The 19,621-nt window shown below is 56.5% G+C and overlaps 1 protein-coding gene across 1 annotated transcript in view; it reads right to left on the reverse strand.

Annotated features, from left to right (window-relative positions):
- SRCIN1 (SRC kinase signaling inhibitor 1) overlaps nucleotides 1–17,854 on the reverse strand; it is a 94,069-nt gene extending 76,215 nt beyond the window's left edge. Inside the window, exon 1 of the mRNA XM_080369907.1 lies at nucleotides 4,607–17,854. The gene's annotated coding sequence lies outside the window, so the exon portion shown is untranslated. The remainder of the gene's footprint in view (nucleotides 1–4,606) is intronic.
- Nucleotides 17,855–19,621: the final 1,767 nt, after the last annotated feature.

Genomic DNA, 19,621 nt, shown 5'->3' on the forward strand with positions numbered 1-19,621 from the left:
CAGCTGCTGGGAAGGAGCCAACTGAGCAAAGCCCTGGTGATGGAAGAACTTCACAGCCACAGAATTGGCACAAAAGGGAGTCTCCATCCTTCTTGTACCTCCCCCCAACTCCTGGCCAGCCCCACGCCAGCGCAGCCCCCCAGGACCGTGGGTGCTGGCCCCCACCACGCTGCTTTGTGGGAGGTCCAGCACCTCCAAGCCAAGAGCTGCAGGGCTGCAGCAAGTGGCAATTTGTGCTTCACAAATTGCAACTGGTAGCAAGCTGGGGACGCTACCCCACCACCGAGGATGCTACCCCGTGTAACGGAGGCACTCGACCCCTTCACCAGATTAGCAGGGGTCTGGTACAGACCCCAGAGGAGGTACAGGCTGGAGCGCAGCCGGGCCAAGAACCCCTCCAGCAAACCCACAAAGGAGCAAAGTGACCCGGTGAGCTTGGACCATCGATCATGCCATTAACACATGAATAGTGGGTGTTTTTTCCAAGACTCATTTATCAAGGAATAAAGCAAGTTGTGGGCACGAGGAGTCCTGTGCATACCTTTCCCATTGCATGCAACCTGCCTGCCAGCCAAACCCTTTATCCCACACGTGTGACAGCCCCAGCGAGCCCCTGGGAGCTCTCCCTGCTCAGCTGTGTGGTGGTGATCTCTGGGACACCTCCCAGGGTGGCTCCTCAAGGCACAGACACCTTTCTACTAAGGGCAGACCTCTGGATGAGTCCAATGCGAGTTTTCTCGAAATGGCAACTGGGCAGCACACCAGTGACTCTCTCCTTGAGCTGGGATGCCTCCCAGGGTCTGAGGTTCCTTACCCAGGACCAAGAGATCCTTCCTTACCCAAGGTGGAGAGACCCTTCATTTAGAACAGATCCTCATTAAGTGACTGATAACACACGAAATTAATACGAATGAAATCCACGTAGCTAATTCCTTTAGACATAAAAAGAGATTCAGATTGGACCTAGCTGCACCTAAGCTCCACCAGGAGTTCGGAAAGCGAGGGGATCCACTCTGAACCTCGTGGCTCAGCGGGACAATCTCCTTACTCTTTATCTTGTTAGACACAAACTGTTGCCCAAGTCTGAGACTCAGGTTGGAGGTAGCCGCAATTAAGCTCCATCAGGAAAGGGGGGGGTCCGCTCTGAAAGGGGGTCCGGTCTCCTTTACCCCCCTGCATCTCCGGTCTCCGTGTAAATCATCCTAACTTGATTTTAACTCCATTTTCTTTTGTGTGTCTCTTCCACGTAGTAAGTGGTAGAGGGAACCTTTGCCATCGAACTTTGTCAGTCGCGCTTTTATAAATCCGTATGAAAACCACTATTGCTAATATCATTAGTGGTAATTCCTGAAGCAATCCCAAATCACTCGCTCGCAACACCCCAGCACTGGGGGCAGAGCAAAATGCTGGAGAAGTGACACCCACCACCCCCCAGAAATGGGGGTCGCAGCACAGCACCTTTCCTCCCCATTTGCACACTGCAGCTTCCCAGCACCCAGCTCCAGCCACCCCACTGCACCCTCCAGCCTCTCCCAACCCCCCACCCCCCGCCACCCCCGGCCTCCAGCCCCCCTCCTTCCTCCCCAACATGCCTGGAAAGAAAACTCTTAACAGCAGGACCCTCAAGGGACTCATCCACACTCGCAGCACCCTGGGGACACCCGTACCTGTTCACCTCTTCTTCCAACCCCGAGACAGACCGCAGCCAGCCTGGTCCTGTCCCCCTCCCCAGGCACCGAGCCCCGGCTGCATGGGGATGCTCCCTGCAGCCCCGGGCCACACTGTGGGACACGGCTCACACGTGTCCGTGCGTGCCAGGCTGTCCCTGGGGCGCAGAGGCAGCCACCGTGCACCCCGGCTGGGATCGATGTGTGGCAACCAGGAGAATCAATTTCTATAATTAAACTCCGCACTGTTGAGCCGTGTCCCTCCCGCCCTGCTCCCCCCAGCAGATGTGGCCATGGGGTCTCCCAGCCCCACGGGGTCCGGGCAGCACCCACCTGGGTCCCTCCAACAGCGAGGGGCACCCAGGGCCCCCCAGCCCCCCCAGCAAGGCTTCAGTACAGAGAATTTCTTGGTGGAAAAAGCAAGCAGAGGCAGGCACGGTGGGTGTTTCCCACCCGGCTGGGCCTTTGCTGCAAGGCTGATGCTGTGAGCAGCGGGGAAGGGAAGGAGGGAGAAGGGGAGAGGACAATGTGGGCAGACTGACATGCCCCCCCCCCCCCACCAGGAGGTGTCCAGCCAGGATGGAGCAGGTTGATGCCTCAGGCTCACACCCACCCCAGCACAGCACAGCGCTGCCTTTATCCCTGTTTCCCTAAAGGAAAAAAACACATTTTTGGGGATCTATGCGACCTTCCTGCGTGGGGAACCGGGACTGAGCCTGGCACCGATGCTAGCCCCCTCCCCCCGCACCAACCCCACCACCTCCCAGCCCAGTGCAATTGCCATGCCAGTTCTCAGCAACGTGTCCGTCCCCCACCCAGAGCCACTCAGGCTGCCCCCCACCCTCTCCCATTCCAGCCCACCTCCCCTAGGAGGGGAATGAGCATCTCCCAGACCACGAGCAGGACATTCCAGAAAAAACAAACGGGGCAAGCATCCCTCCCTGACCATCCTGCTGGGAGAGGAGGGACGGCTCCTGACAAAGACTAAAGCTCCCTTTGCACAAAGACACCAGCCCTTTGGCAGCCCTGCCAGGGCCTGGGGCTCCTCAATCGCTCCCCCCACACCCTCCTGGACTCCCCCCGGGGGGAGGGGGGGGGGGGGGGGATTGTAGCCCACCAGCAGCTCCCTTGGGAAACAAGGCACCTGTCAGAAGGAGCACAGAGCCATTTCCACAGGCGTGTGATCACTGGCAGCTTCAGGGGCAGTCTGGTGGGAAATAATTAGCACATCGAAAATTTATTCCTCATTAAAATAAGGAAAGAACCACCGCTGAGCTCGAGCGACCATGTGGTTTCAAGCAGCTTCGGTGGGGGCAATGCCCTGAACCCCGGGCTGGGTTTGTCGGGGTAGGGGGGGTCCTGCACAGCAGCCTCACACCAGCAGTGCTGTGAAAGCCAGGGAGAAACCAGAGGGACTGAAAAGCATCCCCATCCCCAGGATCCAGGTGCTGGCAGAGCCTGAGCGAGTTCGAGGTCCCTGGGGCTGACCCAGCTGTCGGGAAGGGCTGAATTCCCTGCCTGATGCCAGGGTAGGGGACCCCCACCCCCTGCCTGGACCGGCTGGGCAGAGGGACCCCTTCCCATCTCCATCCCTCAGTGAGATGTGGCTGGATACGACCCCCTCCCACCCCCTGAGCCACCTGTGAAGGGGCCCAGGTCCCGAGGGCCCTGTGGCTGCTGCCAGCATCATTCCCAGGGCCAGGCACAGACAAAACCAACTTCCCCAGGAGTTGGGTGCTGGCACCCAGGCAGCAGCGGGTGGGTGGGCACGGGGGCTAAAGCATCGCCACTCCCCAGCCTGCCTCGGCACAGCCAGGGTGAAAACAGAGAGAACAAAGAGGGGAGAGGCTGCGGGATGAAGGCTGGGTGCTCCCCACGGCGAGGGCAGAGAAAGGGACCCCCACCCATGGGCAGCACAGCCCCAACAGTGTCCCCGTCACCCACCGGGGCTGGCACGGGGCAGGGAAGTGCTGGCAGCTGCAGCACAGTGTGCACCCCCCTGCACACCCACACGTGCACCCACCCACCCCTGCTCCTGGGTGCACACACCATGGGGGGAGCAGACCCCCCTGTGGCTCTCCTGTGCCCCCCAAATACGCGGGGAGCGGCCGTGGCACGGGGCAGAGGGAGGGCAGGCAGCCTTTGGAGTTATTTTAAGTTTTCCTCCCCGACACCTCCCCCCACGCCCATGCCCAGCCCGGGATGCACCAGATTTTTTTCCTCCTCCTGCAAGGATGCTGAAAATATCTCACCAGGGCCGACCTGCAGCCCCGTGGCTCGTCCTGCCCTTTGTGTCTCAGCAGCGGTGGCAGGGAGCGGGGAGGAAAAAGGGGAGAGAGCAGGTAGGAGAGCAGCCCACGTCCTCCCTCCTCCTCACCCATCTGTCTCCCCAAGCTCGTAGAGAAAGGAAATCCAGAGCCCGGCAGCATCCAGCCCGGCTCGGTCAGCAAAACATCATGTTTAATGCACGACGCTGCAACAACAGAGCCGAAACAGCCATAGGCACAATAACGGATTTCTCTGAGCATCCCCCGTGAGCCCCCGCCCCCGAACACCCCATCGCTCCAGCTCCCCGCACCGGTGTTTCTAGGACAGTGTCTCTCCAGCTACTTTATCCCTTCGGAGCAAAGCAACCCCAACAACAAACAACCCCGAGAAGCAGCATCACCACCAGCGCCGGCTCAGCATCCCCCAGCCCATCGGTCCCCCTGCGCGGGGGGAGGCACCGCATCCCCGGTGCAGGCAGCCGAGCCCAACACACACCCCTCCGGATCATCACAACCCCTCGCACACCCTTCCTGGGTGTCAGCTCACAACCAGCAAACTCCAGCGCCGGGGAGCAGCGATTTTCCCCCCCCCCTCTCCCCCCGGGCATCAGCAACACTGCCCCGGCGACGTGGAGGGAGGAGGAAATAAAACCACACAAATAAAAAAAATACCTGCTACTTAAGAATGGATGCACATAGTGAGAGTGACATGCCTTGAGAGGGTGTATTCCCCATTTCTGCTCTGCTTGCTCGCTTTCTTTTCTTTCCTTTCTCTCTGCGAGGGGCTCAGGCCCAGCCAAGCATGGGAGACGGAGGCAGGAGTGCGAGCGAGCGGGCGCGCGGGTGCGAGCGCGCGCCGGGGTGTGTTGCGCGTGGGAGCGCGCAGCTCGGCGATGTACAAAGGAACAAATGGGAAAAACACATTAGCTCATGATAGATTAACGTGCGGGGAGACGGCTCCCCCTCTCCGCTCCCTCTTAAAGGCCCCTACGTTTTATTCCGCGATAGGTGGCTAGCCCAAATGCCAGGAGCAAAGCGGGTGGCGCGCAGTTGCCACCACAGTTGCCACCGTGTGCCGTCACCTGCTGACAGCAGAAGAGGCAGCCGGGCCCAGGGGGAATGCACGGGGGAGGCAGCCCCAGGTGATGTGCAGGAGGAACGTTTGTAAGACACCACATATTTTCAAAAGGGACAGCAAAATAGCATTTGCACATCTCCTGGGAGAGGGGCGGGTGGGTGGCATCCTGCCACGGTCCTGTGTGGGTAGTGGTATTGCTTCTGCTGTAAAGGTGGGTTGGGGGAAATGAAGCAAAAAGGGTGATGGAGATGCTGCCAGCAGAGTTGTGACCGTACCTGGCCCTGTGGGACCGGCGGCTCCCAGCTAACGCAGCAATGTGGCTTGTCCATCATTTGGCAACTGTGAATTCCCTGCACCAGCAGCCAGCAAAGACCCTCCGCAGCAGAGCGCCGATGGCACCAGGGCACCGAGGCTCAGTCCCCGCCTGGCAGTGCCCACCGCGGTGGGGACCCAGCCACGGGCTCCCAGCGTTCATGGTCCAGGGAGAGAGCAGCCCCCCCGGTGCGATGGGTACACAAAGGTGCCACGCTGGCGCCTCAGCTGGTTGGCACCTCCTTGCCAAGAGAAACAAACCTGCGGTCTGCCAGGGGGAAAGGGGAGGGACAGGGCAGGAAAAAATAAATAAGCAGCCGCTTTGTTTTGCGCAGTTTCCCAGGACCAGCAAGGAGGGCTAACAGGCTTTCACCCCCTCCCTCAGCACCAGTGCTGCTCCGTCGCTGTGTGACAGGGGCTGCAGCGCCAGCCAGCACCCCCCCAGCGAGGGGAAGGGGAGGTGGAGGAGAAGCCAGCTCACCCCGACCCCCCGCAGCCCCCACGCTGCCCGCAGCACTGCATTAGCTGGAGAGCCGCTGCCCAGCGGCACGGGGGAACGCGGCAACGCTGGCTCCATTAGAGAACATCCGTGGGGCGAAAGCCTTTTCCAGTGCCAGCCAAGTGCATCTTGATGGGGTTGACATGCTCCTGACAGCCAGGACGCCCAAGCACACGTGGCCGGGGGGGCCAGGGCATCCCAAGGCCGGCACGAGCTGTGCACGGGGATGGGACCCGCTGCAATGTGCTGCCTGTCCCTGCTCGGTGATGTACCCCAGCAGGCTGTCCCGGGCTCCCAGGCACCCCCATCATCTCACAATGCACCCCAGCACCGCTTTGCACCAGTGCAACCGTATCTTGCAGCAGTGGGAGAGGGGGAGGAAGGGGGGCTCTGCCTGCTGGGGGCAGCCAGGCTAGAGAGAGAAAAAAGATGAATGAAAATTGGGAATGCAAAGAGCTGCTGTTAAACCTGGGAGCACTTCAGAGATGTAATAAGAGGTGAAGTGTTTATAACACGGACTGAAATCCTCCAATCTGTGTCTTGCTGGTAGGCAGATTAGAGGAACTAAAGTTCCCCCCGGCATTAAAACTCTCTCATTTAATACCAAATCCTAATCTGCTGCTCTCTAGGAGGTGCCACAGGTAAAGTCTGAGCCTCTCCCTGCCAGAGGGGAGCGCGGCCACCCCATGGGGCCATCCCACACCCAGGCACTTCCCCAGCCAAGCGAGATAACCCACGTGGGACAGATCCTGCCCTCCCCGTGGGCTCTGGGGTCTCCCACAGCAGACCCCACACCACTGCCTGGTGTGAATCCAGGGGGAGATTTAATTTGTATGGAGTATCGGGTGGGAAATTCAAGGATCGAGGTGTAAACTGCTCCATCCTGGCAGTGGGACCTGCCTTGGCCACCAAGGAGCAGATCAGAGACATTTTGGAGCACCTGGGATGGAAAAAAACCCGAGCAGCTGGGAAGGGCCAGGAAAACCCAACGCAAACCCGGCGAAGCCCCAGACGCTCAGCACCAGCGAGAGCAAACCTGAGCCCAGCACCGCGGCCGCACCGCGGGGCGATGCCGGCTGACAGCTCCCCAACTCCGCAGCTCGCGGAGAGGCAGAGGTTTTGATCACAGCAGATCCAAGTGAGGCGGTGAAATGTCTCTAAATGAGCTGAAATGCGGTCTAATCGGCACATCTATTTTCTAACAAGTTACATATTCCCTTCAGAGCTCCAGTCATTTCAAAAACACATTAAGGAGAAATATTTGAAAGCTAAAATGTATTAAACAAGCACTTCATCCTCATCAGCAGAGAGGTTATGGACCTTTGCTGGTCTCCTTCCAATAACCTTGCATGCAAGATACCATGAGGCAATCTCCTGTTTTCAAAAACCCATTATAAACACGTGTGCGAGAGGCCGGTCCTGGGGACAGGGTTGGGGTGGCATCACCCCCGGGCACCTTTGCAGGGGCAGGATGGGGTGGTGGTGTCCCTCAGGAGCATCCCTACAGCAGCCAGCACCGCGGGCAGGGGGCACAAGCCAGCCCCCCTGCCCGAAATCATGGGAGTGACCTGAAAACATCCAAGGTTTCTTGGAAGAAGGCCAACAAGAGCACAAGTCTATTTATTTCTTTTTTCTGAGGCTTTGCAAAAGGGGAAGGGAGAGGGAAGGTCCTGCAGCCACGAGAGAGGAGTTTAATTTGAAAAGGAGAAGAGATTTGGCATATAACCACACAGTGCTGGGAGCTGGCACTTCGGCAAAAGAGCCAGCATCTTGGATCCATGCGGGATCTGTGGGAATGGGATCCCACTCTCCCTAGAATGCTCTCAACACCAACCCTGCTGCAGAGACCTGCAGCCTTTCTCCTTCCGACTAAAAGAGGGAAAAGGAAGAAAAGAGGCTCCTAAACCTTCTCCCATTCTCCCCAGCTGGGCTGCAGCCTCACAGCAGCATGGTCACCATTTCATCACCATTTCTCCCCCCCCCGCTCCCAACCCGCCCAGCCCTGCAGAAGGGGCTCGAGGTCCCCTCACCGCTTGGCTGGATGGGAGGAGCAGGAAAGCCAAGCCTCAGCTCTTGATTTTTTACCATACCTATATTTTTTTGTCTGACTTGCACTTAAAAAGTCCTTTGAAGCACCTGCTGCAGGATGAGATTTGGGTGCTCCTTGCCTTCCATTAGCCCTCCCCACGAACCAAGCCATCTCCATCCTCTCTCTTCTGCTGGGCTGGTCAGATCAGAGCACCCCTGAGGATCCAGCACCCCCAGAATTGTAATACCACGATGCTAATAGGATGCTCTTATTAGCCCTCCAACACCCCTCCTCTTGGTCTGAGCAAACTCCCCCAGTAATGAGCACGCAGCCATCAAAAAGGGGTTTCCTCTTACCAGTCTGACTGCCACCCACTGCACTGGGGAGCCACATCCCCCATTAACAGGGTGCTTCACAGCAGGCAGGGCCAAACCTGCCCCCCTCAGCGTGGTTTCGACGCAAATAAAATGAGCCTCAGCTTGTCTGTGCCCCATCCTTCAAATCCACCAGCACCACCCAAGGGGAGGAAACGAGAACCTGGAAGAGGCTGTAAATGGGAGCATTGATATGAGCATCCCCTGGGCACCCTGGGCACCCTGAGCATCCCCTGGGCACCCTGAGCCCTTGCCAGCCTCAAAGGGGAGGGTTGCTCTGAGGTTGTCCCCCACATTAAAAGTGGCTATTGATGCTGTGCGTGGCAGCTCAGTCCAAAAAAACCACAGCTGTGAGCAGGGACGTGTTCAGGCTCCGTACGTACAGATCCGGTGGGTGAAAGCCTGTCCCTCCCACGTGCGATCCCTGCTGAGTCACCCCAAAAGCAGGAGAGGGGGCAAACCAAATCCGAGATGTCCCAGGCTCAGCCCTGCCCTCCAGCACCGGCCCCCTCCCCTCGCCGCCTCGCCTGGGAGCCTTCAAAGCAAAGCCTGAGCATCTGAAGCACCAGAGTCTGCCTTGCTCATATTTTTAATATAGCTTCACACGGAGCCATCCCACACACATCTGTCCCCATCGGCACAGGCTCACATTCACCCGCGTGCCCAGCCCCTCGCCCACGCTGGCCGCACAGCCACACGTTTCCATTTATAATGCACCCAGTCACGCACAAGCCCTCGCATCCTCAGCCCGCCACACACAGGCTTGGGCATGTGCCTTTTCCATCCCCCCCTCTCCCTCCAGACACATGCCGTCTTCTTCCAAAATCCACCTGGAAAGCTTAAGAAAGCCTTCACGTTCCCTTCAAGCACCGTTTGTATTGCCACCACCCAGCCCCTTTCCTCCTAAAATATTATTCTCTGCAGGGTCCTGCCTGCAATGCCCAGATTTCCCGCTCCTGAGCAGCCCCAGTACGGGCAGGGAATAGCAGACCTGCACCTATAATTCTATATAATCTCTATAAGGTCCCTGTTATCCCTTGTCCAAATGTAAATCCAGGAAAACAGGCACAAAGCAGGGGAAGGGACTTTGCCACGTCCCTCTGATGCCACCCGAGGGTCCCTGCTCTGTCCCAGCTGCCTCAGCCCATGGAAATCTCCCTCTGGGAGTGCAGCGAAGAGGCTGGAATACTCCAGAAATGAGCTGGACAAGCAATAAAAGATATCTAGAAGTGGGAGAATAATGCAAAAACGGAACAAATTCCCCAGCCTGCCCCACGCAGGGATAAAACCAGGAGGAGCGGGCTGCCCAGTTTCACAGTGACGGGTGAGGGCTTAATAATAATTAAATAATACAGGTATTGGCAGATGTTTATAAGCAAAGCCACCAGCAGCAGATAGATTTTATTGTCTCAGAAAGGGACCCTTTGCTGCCTCTGCGTCCCTTCCCATCTGGAGCGCGCAAGGAAGCCGATGGTCCCTCTCGGAGCCTGTCCACACCTGATTCCCACTGGGAACCAGTTCACGAAGCTCACATGTGCTCAGCAAGCTCCAGAGATCGAGGGATCCTCATCCCCCAGCCCTCCTGCAACAAATCCAAGTGTGCCGAGGGGGATGACCACCCCATCCTCCAGAGACGGGTGGTGGAAGGAGGTGACAACCTTCAACCACAGCAGCTCGGAGGGAAAGGGGCTGAACCTGCAGAAGCTCAAATATCAAAAGAGAAAAGGTGCCTTGGTCAGGGAGCTGGGACGCTCAGCTTGTTTCTTAGGAAAGGAAAAATAACTTCAGATCCCAAAGTCCGAGGCAGAACCTCACCCACCCGTGGTCACACTGACGTTGAGGCTCCCCGGCAGCGGCACGCGGGTGTCATTGCACACCTATACCCATCGCTGCGGATCGGGATCGTGTGTCTGAATCCCCAGGGATGGACCCTGGTCTGGTGAGTGTCGTATATAGCTACCCAGCGCCGTCACACCATTAAAGTCAGCCGGCAGCTGGAGCCAAGGCGCTGGGAGCCGGACCTGGGTCAGGGAGGGGATGCTGCATCTCGCGTGCTCCGGGATGCCGGGTGGCAGAGGCCACGCAGGCGTGATGCTTCTGGGGTGACATGCTCCAGCAGCAGCTCCCTGTCACTGCCATTATCCGCTGCTCTCCTCTGGGCATCGGGAAGAGGAAAAGTCTCCATGGCAACCAAGGACAGATGTGACCACCACTTGCAATCCTGCTCCACAGCCAGCATGTTTTGGGGCTGAACAAGGCACCCATGTACCACACACACTGCAAACCATCTGCGAGGAGACCTGCTTTCTCCCACCCAGGCAAGGATGGGTGACCTTCAACCGCCCAAATTTTATGGCAGGGCACCTGGGCAAGGTCACACTGGGAAAATGGGGCTGGACCCCTGCTCCTAACCCCCAGCCCAGTCTCTCCAGCTCAGCCGGGGGCTAGGGCTGCCCACTCCCCCATGGGTTTGACAGGCAGGCTGCAAGGAGGGTGGTGGGATGTGCCGTGAATGACACCCAATTTTTGCAGGTTGTGGCCAGCTTCCTGGGCTAGCGTTAACGAGGAGGCGCTATCTTTCATCAGCCAGTAACCAGGTTTCTTTCCGCAAGTGCTGTGTGGGCAAAGAATTGTTGATGCATAATGTATGGACGTCTGAGCAGGAGGGGGATGGAGGGAAGAGGATGAACAAGAAAGGGAAAGGGGCGGAAAACAGCTTGAGAGAGTCAGGTCACCTCCGTCTTCACCCCAGATCTGGCATCTTTCTCTGCTCCACGCAGACCCTTTGCTCCCTAAAGCCTCACAAAGCCCCCTGCCCTCCTCAGCGCTGCTCCACGGGACCTTCGGCCACACTGTTAGATGGGGCCAGCCCCCCAGCAGTGCTGCTCCTTGGGGGCTGGTGGCACGGCAGCCCGCGGCCACCAGCCAGACCCATGCGCAGGACATCCCCATGAGACCCCCAAACCTCCCCCCTCCCCACGGAGCCATCCCAGCAGCCACCCTACACAGGCGAAGAAAAACCAGATGCTTTACAAGGTTTGATTTCTCCCTGCAGCTTTAAGAGGATTTTCTCATTAGAAGGAGCAGCTTGGCTGATTGCAGAGATGACCGATGTTTCCACTAACCAGGCAAGAAATCCAGCACTGACCCCCAGCCACGGTGGCCTGGGGGAGGACAGGCTGGGGTTCAGCACACTCGGCTGATCCAATCCACCCTTAATTGCTCAGGATACCACCAGCCCTGCCCTCTAGCAGACCCCCTGGCAGCCCCACTTAGGGGGCAGTAGCAGGGTCTTCCATTGAATAGAGAGGAGAAAAAAACCCCACCAAAGTCCCCTGTACCAAACTGGCCACGGCCTTGGGATGATGTTGGGGATGTAGCAGCAGCCAAGAAGTCAGTGATGGCTGGAAAACCCACCCAGGTCACAGCGTGGGACATCCCCGTGCCTGGGACCTGCCAGCAGAGCCACACAGAACCCTTGTCTCAGCCAGGACAGCAAGAAGGACGTGTTTGTATGGATGATGGAAATCAGTTCACCAGTATCTCACCAGTCACCAGGGTTTAGTGAAGGTTGTGGGAAACAGGAGCCATCAAGGAAGCCCGTAGAAGGGCTCCCTCCCGCCGCCGAGGTTTCTCCAAAGCCTCGGGGTAGCTCAGGAGAAATCCAAGGTGTTTGCCGTGGAGTTCACCAACAGCACTAGAAAGAGGAGTTATGAGGAGCTGCTCACGGGCAGACGCTGACAGTGAAAAGGGAAGGAGACGTGCTGGGGCAAGCGGGGAGAGGTCACAGAAAGCCACCCAAGCAAAAAGCAGCAGCTGAATTCTTCCTTTTGTGCTGGGAGGAGGAAGGGCAGCAGAGAGGAGCAAAGGGAAGAGCAACGCGGCAAAACCATCAGCTCTGAAGGGTCACAGCCACCGCAGCATCCAGCGTGGGGGGGCTCGCGGCAGAACAGTCAAGGTCAAGGGAGACAGAAGTAGAGGAGATCCCAGTGATGGGCTTGAGAGGGGACTGGGAAGAGTGGAGTTTGGGCAAAAACCTGTGCCAAAAAAAAAAAAAAAAAGAAGAAAAAAAAGGAAGAAAAAGGGGGGGGTGGGGGGGGTGTTAAGATTAAGGTGCTGCAGAAGGGGAAACGTGAGGAGGGCGCTGAGTCACGGCTGACACCTCGCTCGCCGGTGGATGCCACAGCCTGAGAGAGCAGCAAAGCAGCGCTGCCTGCAGCAGCCAGAGGAGAAAGGAAAAAGGGTAGGGGAGAGGGCTGGCAGGCAGGGATTAAATATTATTTACCGTGACTGTGCTCGAGTTGATGGCGAGACAGCCACCAGGAGACAGCACAGAGGCAATCCTGAGTCATTAGCAAAGATGTAGTGAGGCTCCCAGACCCCGGCTGCTCCTCCCAGTGCCCCGAAGTAAAAGCATGCAACGGAGAAAGGATCGACCCAGAGCCGGCAATAACTTGGATTTCTCCAGGTCCTCGCTCTCCTGAAGCGGAATTGTCTCTGCTTCAAGCGAGAGGGTCCTTGGGCAGCCCGTGGCATCCCTGGCAGCACCTCGGTTGTGAGGAGGGGGCTGCCCTGGGTGGGAGGGCGCCTGCGGATCCCGCACTGCACAGGGCTGCCACGCTGGGAAAGCTGGGGAGGTGGAAATGTCTAAAAAGAGCGAGTTTGAAGGCTATTTCTGCAGCAGAAGGAACCAGAAATCTGGGTCAGAAGGGATGGAAGACACGTCAGTGGCTCACTAGATGAGAAAGATGTGTTTCTCCAGACGTGGAGGACGAGGTCCCCGATTCCAGCAGCTCCACCGTGCCCCAGTGCAGGGCTCAGGGTGCCAGGGGTGCCCCCAGCCGGGGCTCAGGGCTGGGGTGCCACTGCCAGCAACGCCCCCAGGACTGCAAAGCTCACAAACAGCAGGGTTGAGGAGGTTACAGGAATCTGCCTTTTCCATACGGGTTAACAGAGACAGGTCGATTCTGCCCAAAGCCACATGGACAGTCAATACCGAAGCATGCCTGAAGTCCGTTTTTCCCCTGGCACCGTGCTGTGCTCGCCCCGGGAGGGCGAGGCGACGGGCAGCAGGTTGGGATGACACGTTCCCCAGCAATCGATAAGCAACAGGAGCGTTGCATGAGTTTTCTTCTCGCTTCCCACTGACTCACTGATCTGGACTTGGCAATTCAAATATTGTTGATTGTCTCTCCTGCCATACAAAGAGAAGGTTTTTGGCAGAGATTTCTGGAAAACTTGGGTACATCCCAATACAAATAAGGAAAACTTTTCAAAAGTCAAAAATGCACAGGATGGGAAAAAGCTTTTCCTGAAAAGCTAAAGCTAGCTGACTGCATCTCTCCTCTTGCCTACGAAAGTGGCAGCATCTTCCTTTGCTCCTGGTACTTTCTCCATTTGATTTAAGCAGTAAAATACCCTCCTTCCCAGCTTCCTTGCCCTGATCTCCTTCAGCTAGAGAGAAACTCCCTTGAATTTGCAAGAGGACAAGGCACGCAAGGCCACTTGGATGGGGGATCCGTTTCAAAGAGGAGTTTGCAAGTAGCTGGTGAGCCCCAAGGAAACCAGCTCCCATAGACTTTCTCGTCCCTTGTTTTCCTGAAATGCAGCAGCAGGTGCCAGCAGACTGTACCTTTAAATCAGAGACAGGCTGATCCCCAGGATAGCAGCTGGAAAGGGCATATCCATAGCTCCGACAGGGATAAGAGCCTCTGCAGTCCCTGGGAATTAGCAAACATGGGTTGATGGAGTGGAGCCTGTAGCCTGCGTGGCTGCGGGTATTTAAGAGGCTGCGAAGATGATGGTCAGCCCCACGTGCTGGAGGGGATGCAGAACAGGAGTCAAACGTACAATGCAGAGGGAGCTGCAGAGGACCAGCAAGCTCAGCTCACCCAGCACCAGGACTGATGCGACAGGACTCTGGCACGGCGTGGACCGTGACCAGGAGGGCGCAGCCTGCACAGAGGGAAGGACTCACTCCTTCCTCCTGCCAGAGCTCAGCACCTTGTGCTGGGCAGCATCAGCTGGGTCAGAAGGAACGGCGCTAGAAGGCTAAACCAAAACACACCCCAAAAAAAGTGTGGGAATGCTGCAGCAGGGCAGGAGCACAGACTCTCGAATCCTCCTGACCCTGCCTGCTCCCTGCATGCATCTAAGCCCAAAGGACTTCCTGATATGATGCTATTTAGGATAGAAACGCCAATCACATTTCCCTTCAATGTGATCTTATCAGGGTTGGGCTTGCCAGCCAGAGCTAATTAAATCCTGGATGCAGTCACTGCTTCAATGAAAGTTTCTTCCCTGCAATAGCAAAGCCAAGGATGAAGACAGCCTGTGCTTTGATGTATCTAGCGAGAACATCTGCCACAGCCAACCCACGGTGGTCCTACCTGCTCCACGGCTGCATGCACAGGTCCAGATGAGAGCCCCCTTCCCTGGCTCTGCCCAGGCTTAACATCCCTGCTGTTTGCAAGAGGCAGATAACACGCACCAGGGGCCCCACAGAGGAGCCAGCTGTGATTCCCAGGGTGGGAGGTGTTGCCTTGCTTCAGCATCAAGTCCTGCCTGGGGTTACAAGGGCGACGATGCTGCCAGTGGGCGCCAGGTCCACTGCAAGCGCTCAGGGGAGCCCCAGGGCTTTGCATTATGTGCTTTATTGCTATGTTAGTGCAGCAGGAGGCATTGCAGAAACAACCTGGAGCACAAAAAGCAACGGCTGTGTTGAGAGATTACAGTCCAGCTACAGCACAAAGTTACCTTGAAGACCGTAGATTGTGTTTGCATAGCCAGGCACTGCGGTCAGAGCTGCAAAAGCAACTTTACTTTAACTTCTACCTTGCAGGAGCTGGCAGAAGGCAGCCAGGGAGGGCAGCTCTTACCCCTTAACCCACCTCTGGCCAGGAGGCAAAGTCATCAGACACCTTCCAGCAGCTGATGAACAAAGGAAAACGAGAAAGAAAGAGAGGAGGTGGGAGGACCACCAAAGCCCCCAGCATTTCTGGCACACTGGTCCCCATGAAGGTTTGTGGCTCTGTTGAGGAGCCACGGGGGCTGTATGGCACAGGGGGTATCCCCCAGCCGTGCCCCCAGGCAGCACATGGCCCAGTTTCCATCACCCACAGGCAATGGGAGGAAATCACCCAGGCTGCTGCAAGGAATGCTTTATTAGGAGATGGCTACCACAGGACGGGAATACTAAAGCGCCGTTTGAAATCCAGGGATGCTCTGGTACAACAACACGATTGCTCTCTTCTGGTTTCCTCCAGCTAATCCCACCTGCTCCTCGTGTGGCATCTGCTTTAAGGAAACTTCAAAAGGCATCACAGCTTTAAAATGTTGGGGAAACCTTCCTAATCTACCTTCCACATCACTAAGTCCTCATAGTCCTAAGAGGCCCTCGCAGCCATTAACCCAGTAGCCAGAGTCTATCCCCTCAGTACAAGGAATAGAACGATGCTTTACAGCTAAGCAGAGGCTGTTCGTACAGTTAAAGCACTGGCAGAAAACCTGATAGCCAGGGATCTAGTCCCATCTGCTTCCTCCGGGACTCTTCATCTCTATTTTTGGGCAATCCACACTTGCCTGCCTCTAAGGGAAGGTGGGTGGTGGGGAGGCTATCACAAGCTGTTGTGCTTTGCGGGACTTTTTTTAGCATTCTTATGAAAGCTGGGTACCAGTTTGCAGAGTAAATTGGATAGCCTCGTCATCCCGAGACACGTCCATTCAGTAGAGCCTGCGTGAGCTCTGGCAACCACAGCCCGGGCTGCTCAGGAACTGCTGGGGACAGGGGCTGGGGAGCATCACGGACATGCAGGGCTGGACACCCACGGGTACCGCAGACCAGAGCAGCGTGTGATGCACAGGGCAGGGTGGGGAGAAACTGGGACCTGCCAGACCCTTATGGCTGGGCAGGTTTTGTCTGGCTCCATCCACAACATCAGTCTCTGACACCAGCACCTGGCAAGTTGTCTGTGAAAAGCTCGGAGTCAAGCAGGGAAAGAACAAGGAGATGAAAGAGAGGAAAAAAAAAAAAAGATGTGCTTACACGCTCCTGCCCCTAATTCAACCTGTCTAGAAACCAGCTCTCCAATAAGCCTGTTCAATACCACTTGAGTCCAGAAGATGCAGCAAATAAATCATATTCCTGGGATGGAACAGGCTACAGCTGGAGTGCGGCCGTGTGAGCGCAGGGGATGCTCACCGGGCACGGAGGAGGCAGCACGGGGAGGTTGCCCCGCTGCACGAGGCTTGCACACCCACGTCCTGGTGTTTTTGGCACCAACCTCACCCACGCAGGCACCGCAGCTGGCAATCCGGGTGGCTGGTTGCTTCTTCGTCCGTCAGCCCGCGGGGCTGAAGGCTATCATTAGCCAGGGACAAGGGAAGGAGCCGGAGCCGTCCTTCCTCTCACGCATAGGTGCCTTCCTTTTTGCAAACATTGCCCATCAGGGAAGAAAGTGGGATGAAAACAGCTCCTGAGGGAGAGCGGGCAGCTGGAGATGACAGGAGAGGAAGGAGGAAGCAGGGGGAGGAATCCCGAAATGCCTCGCTACTGAGTTCACACCGAGTGGAATCGCTGGCGATTTCGTAAGAGAAAAAACAATTTGGGCAAATCTTGAGGAGGGGAGAGGGAAAAAAAAAATAATAATCCCATCAGCATGGTCGGGGGCAGGAGGGGAGAAGCGATGGCGGGGGCACCGTGCACAGAGCGAGGGGTCCCACAGCGGTGCCTGCAGGCAGGAGAGGAGGTGGGGGCTGGGGGGCCAAGCCCACCACGATGCTCAGCAACACTTTTCAGCTCCACAGCCCACCTGTATCCCAATATCCGCCAGGCCCTGCAAGGTGAGCATCCACCCCGTGCAGCCGGGCACGGAGCACGGAGCGGCTCCCTGCCTCCGTCGAAGGTGCTAATAGCTGCCGCAAGCCAGTGCGGACCCAGAGGCAATCCCAGACCTCATTCCAGCCAAGCCGCCTGCCAAGTATTTTTTTTTTTTTTCCAGGCTCAGTGGAAGGAAAAACGAAGCCCATCCACTGCACAGAGTGGCTACACACGACAGAAGTTACTGCCTAAACCTTTAGCTGGCAAAGCCTGAGGATTTCCCCCTGGAGCGGCGAATGTGCTCGCAGAGCCCGGGGAAAGGCAGGATCAGCATCGCTCTCCCAGCCCGGCCCCCATCGCGCTGAGCTGGTGTTAACGATCACGCAACCAAGGTCTACAAAGAAGCAGAGGGATGGTGTTTATTGAGCCCAGAACTCGCTGGAATGACAGATTTAGGGTATTCCGCACAAAAACCAGGCCTGTTTGATGGTTGCTTCTGTTGCCCTGGAGACCCAAACAGCCCTCAACGTTATTTATGCTTTTTCAATGACCAAGACAGCACCAGGATGCTACAGCTCATTGATTTCCCTAATGAAAATCTTGGTGAACCATAATGTTGGGCCACAAAATAGTGGTGGATCTCACAAGCCAAAGAAAAGTCAGCGTGGACTGCTGTTACACTCAGATGGATCAAAATCAGAATCTTCCCCATCCGCCAGTGGAGCCAGGGAAATAACCACACAGCCCCCACGGAGGGCCAGCATCCACCTCCACTGGTGCCAGGACTCCAGCATCTCCTAAGCTTCCCCCATTCATGGTGCAAATTGCAGAAAAACCAAGAGTTCCCATGGCTCCACCTGATGCTTTGATAAAATGCCTGAAGTACAGGGTATAAAGATCCCAAATCCCAGCAAAACAAGCTCATCGTCACAGGGATGCAGGGAGAAGGGGTGGGGATGCCAACCCTCTTAAATATCAATAATTACCATGCCTGAAAAACACACATTTTATACATATATTTAAGAAGCCTAGAAGAATAGAAGGGTGGGTGTGGAAAAACTCCAAATTTCTTCTCCCAGATTATCAGCAAACTGCCTCCTGCAAAGCTGACAGTCAGAAACAAAACAGTCATTACACTACAGACGGCTGACGGGAGGGAAGAGATCTGTCAGGCAGGTTTGTGATTAAATATCAGACATGCAAATTGGAGCTGCAGCCTAACGAAGAGCAGAGCCAGGGGTCGGCGCTGGGAAGGGGTGGGGTGGGGGGGCAGCGGGAGCCAGGTGGCTCCAGGGAAGCCACAGCCAGCGGAGGATGCGATGGGATAGTAAAAGCAGGCAGAAAGGAACTGGGAAGATGGGGGAAATGGGTAACTGGGATGTGGGGAGTCGCTGGGAATGGAGAGATGCTGGATAAAGCAGGTGGAATGCAGGCAGCTGTTATTCTCAGGTTTTCTGAGGCTGACATCAGGCCGAGCATGTGGCCAAGACCTCAGTGGACAGGCACGCCTGGCTGGCAGGACACACTCTCCAGGGTGGCTTTGAGCAGCTGCTTTTTTGGGAGAGGAGCAGGAGCTGCCGCCGGCCGGGGCTGTGGAGGGGGAGGCAGCCCAGGACCCTGCCAGGTTTGGTGGCAGTGGAGGTGTTCGTCCGTCCCTCTGAGATGTGCCCATCCCCAGGCAGCATCAGATGTGCCAAGGACTCCATCCCAGGGGATGGGAGGGATGAAGGTGGCAGCAACTGGCAAACTGCCTTCCTCACTGGGTCTTCCTCAGCCAGGAGTCACTGGAAAACACACCGGTGCAGCACATCCACACCAGGACACCACAGGGAGTGACCTCTTTGCCAGCAACTCCTGAGCCTGGTTACAGGCAGATGTGGCACATCTGTCTGCAGCAGAGACCAGCCCCACCTTCAGCACCTCTGCACTTTCCATCGCTATTGGCACAAACCTCCCAGGCAACCCCGGGGGGCAGCCTAGGCAGGTCGCAACTTCCAGAAAAAAACTAAAAAAAACATCCACACTCCGCTTGCAAGCGGGAGCCGATGCTGTCACAGCTTCACCCATTGAAGCTGCCTGAGCAAACCCCATCCCACAGCGCTGGCACCCATGGGAGATGGGGAGGCAGCAGGCAAGCTGATGGCACCCGGGTTTGTTTCGTCTGAACGAGAGGAGACAGAGGAAGACGTGATGAAAGTCCTCAAAGACATAAAGGGCAGCAGCAGAGGACAGGAATAATCTGTTCTTTGTGTCTGCTGTGGAAAGGACAAAAAATAATGGGCTTAAACTGCAGCAAGGGAGATTTTGACTAGATGGTAAGAAAAACTTTCTAATAATAAGGACTATTAGAGCCCTGCGACAGGCAGCCTGGGGAGGCAGTGGTATCTCCATCACTGGGAGGCTTTTAAGAACAAGCCAGACAAATATCTGTCAGAAATTACATAGGAACAGTTGATCCTGCCTTGGGGCAGAGGATAAATTAAATTACCTTTTAAGGTCCCCTCCAGCTCTCCCTTCCTGCAATTCCTTGTTAGGCACGTCACCAAAGGCTATATGCCTTTAAGCAGAAAGCATCTC

Source organism: Falco punctatus, assembly GCF_963210335.1.
Source record: "Falco punctatus genome assembly, chromosome: 19".
Classification (NCBI taxonomy): Eukaryota; Metazoa; Chordata; class Aves; order Falconiformes; family Falconidae; genus Falco; species Falco punctatus.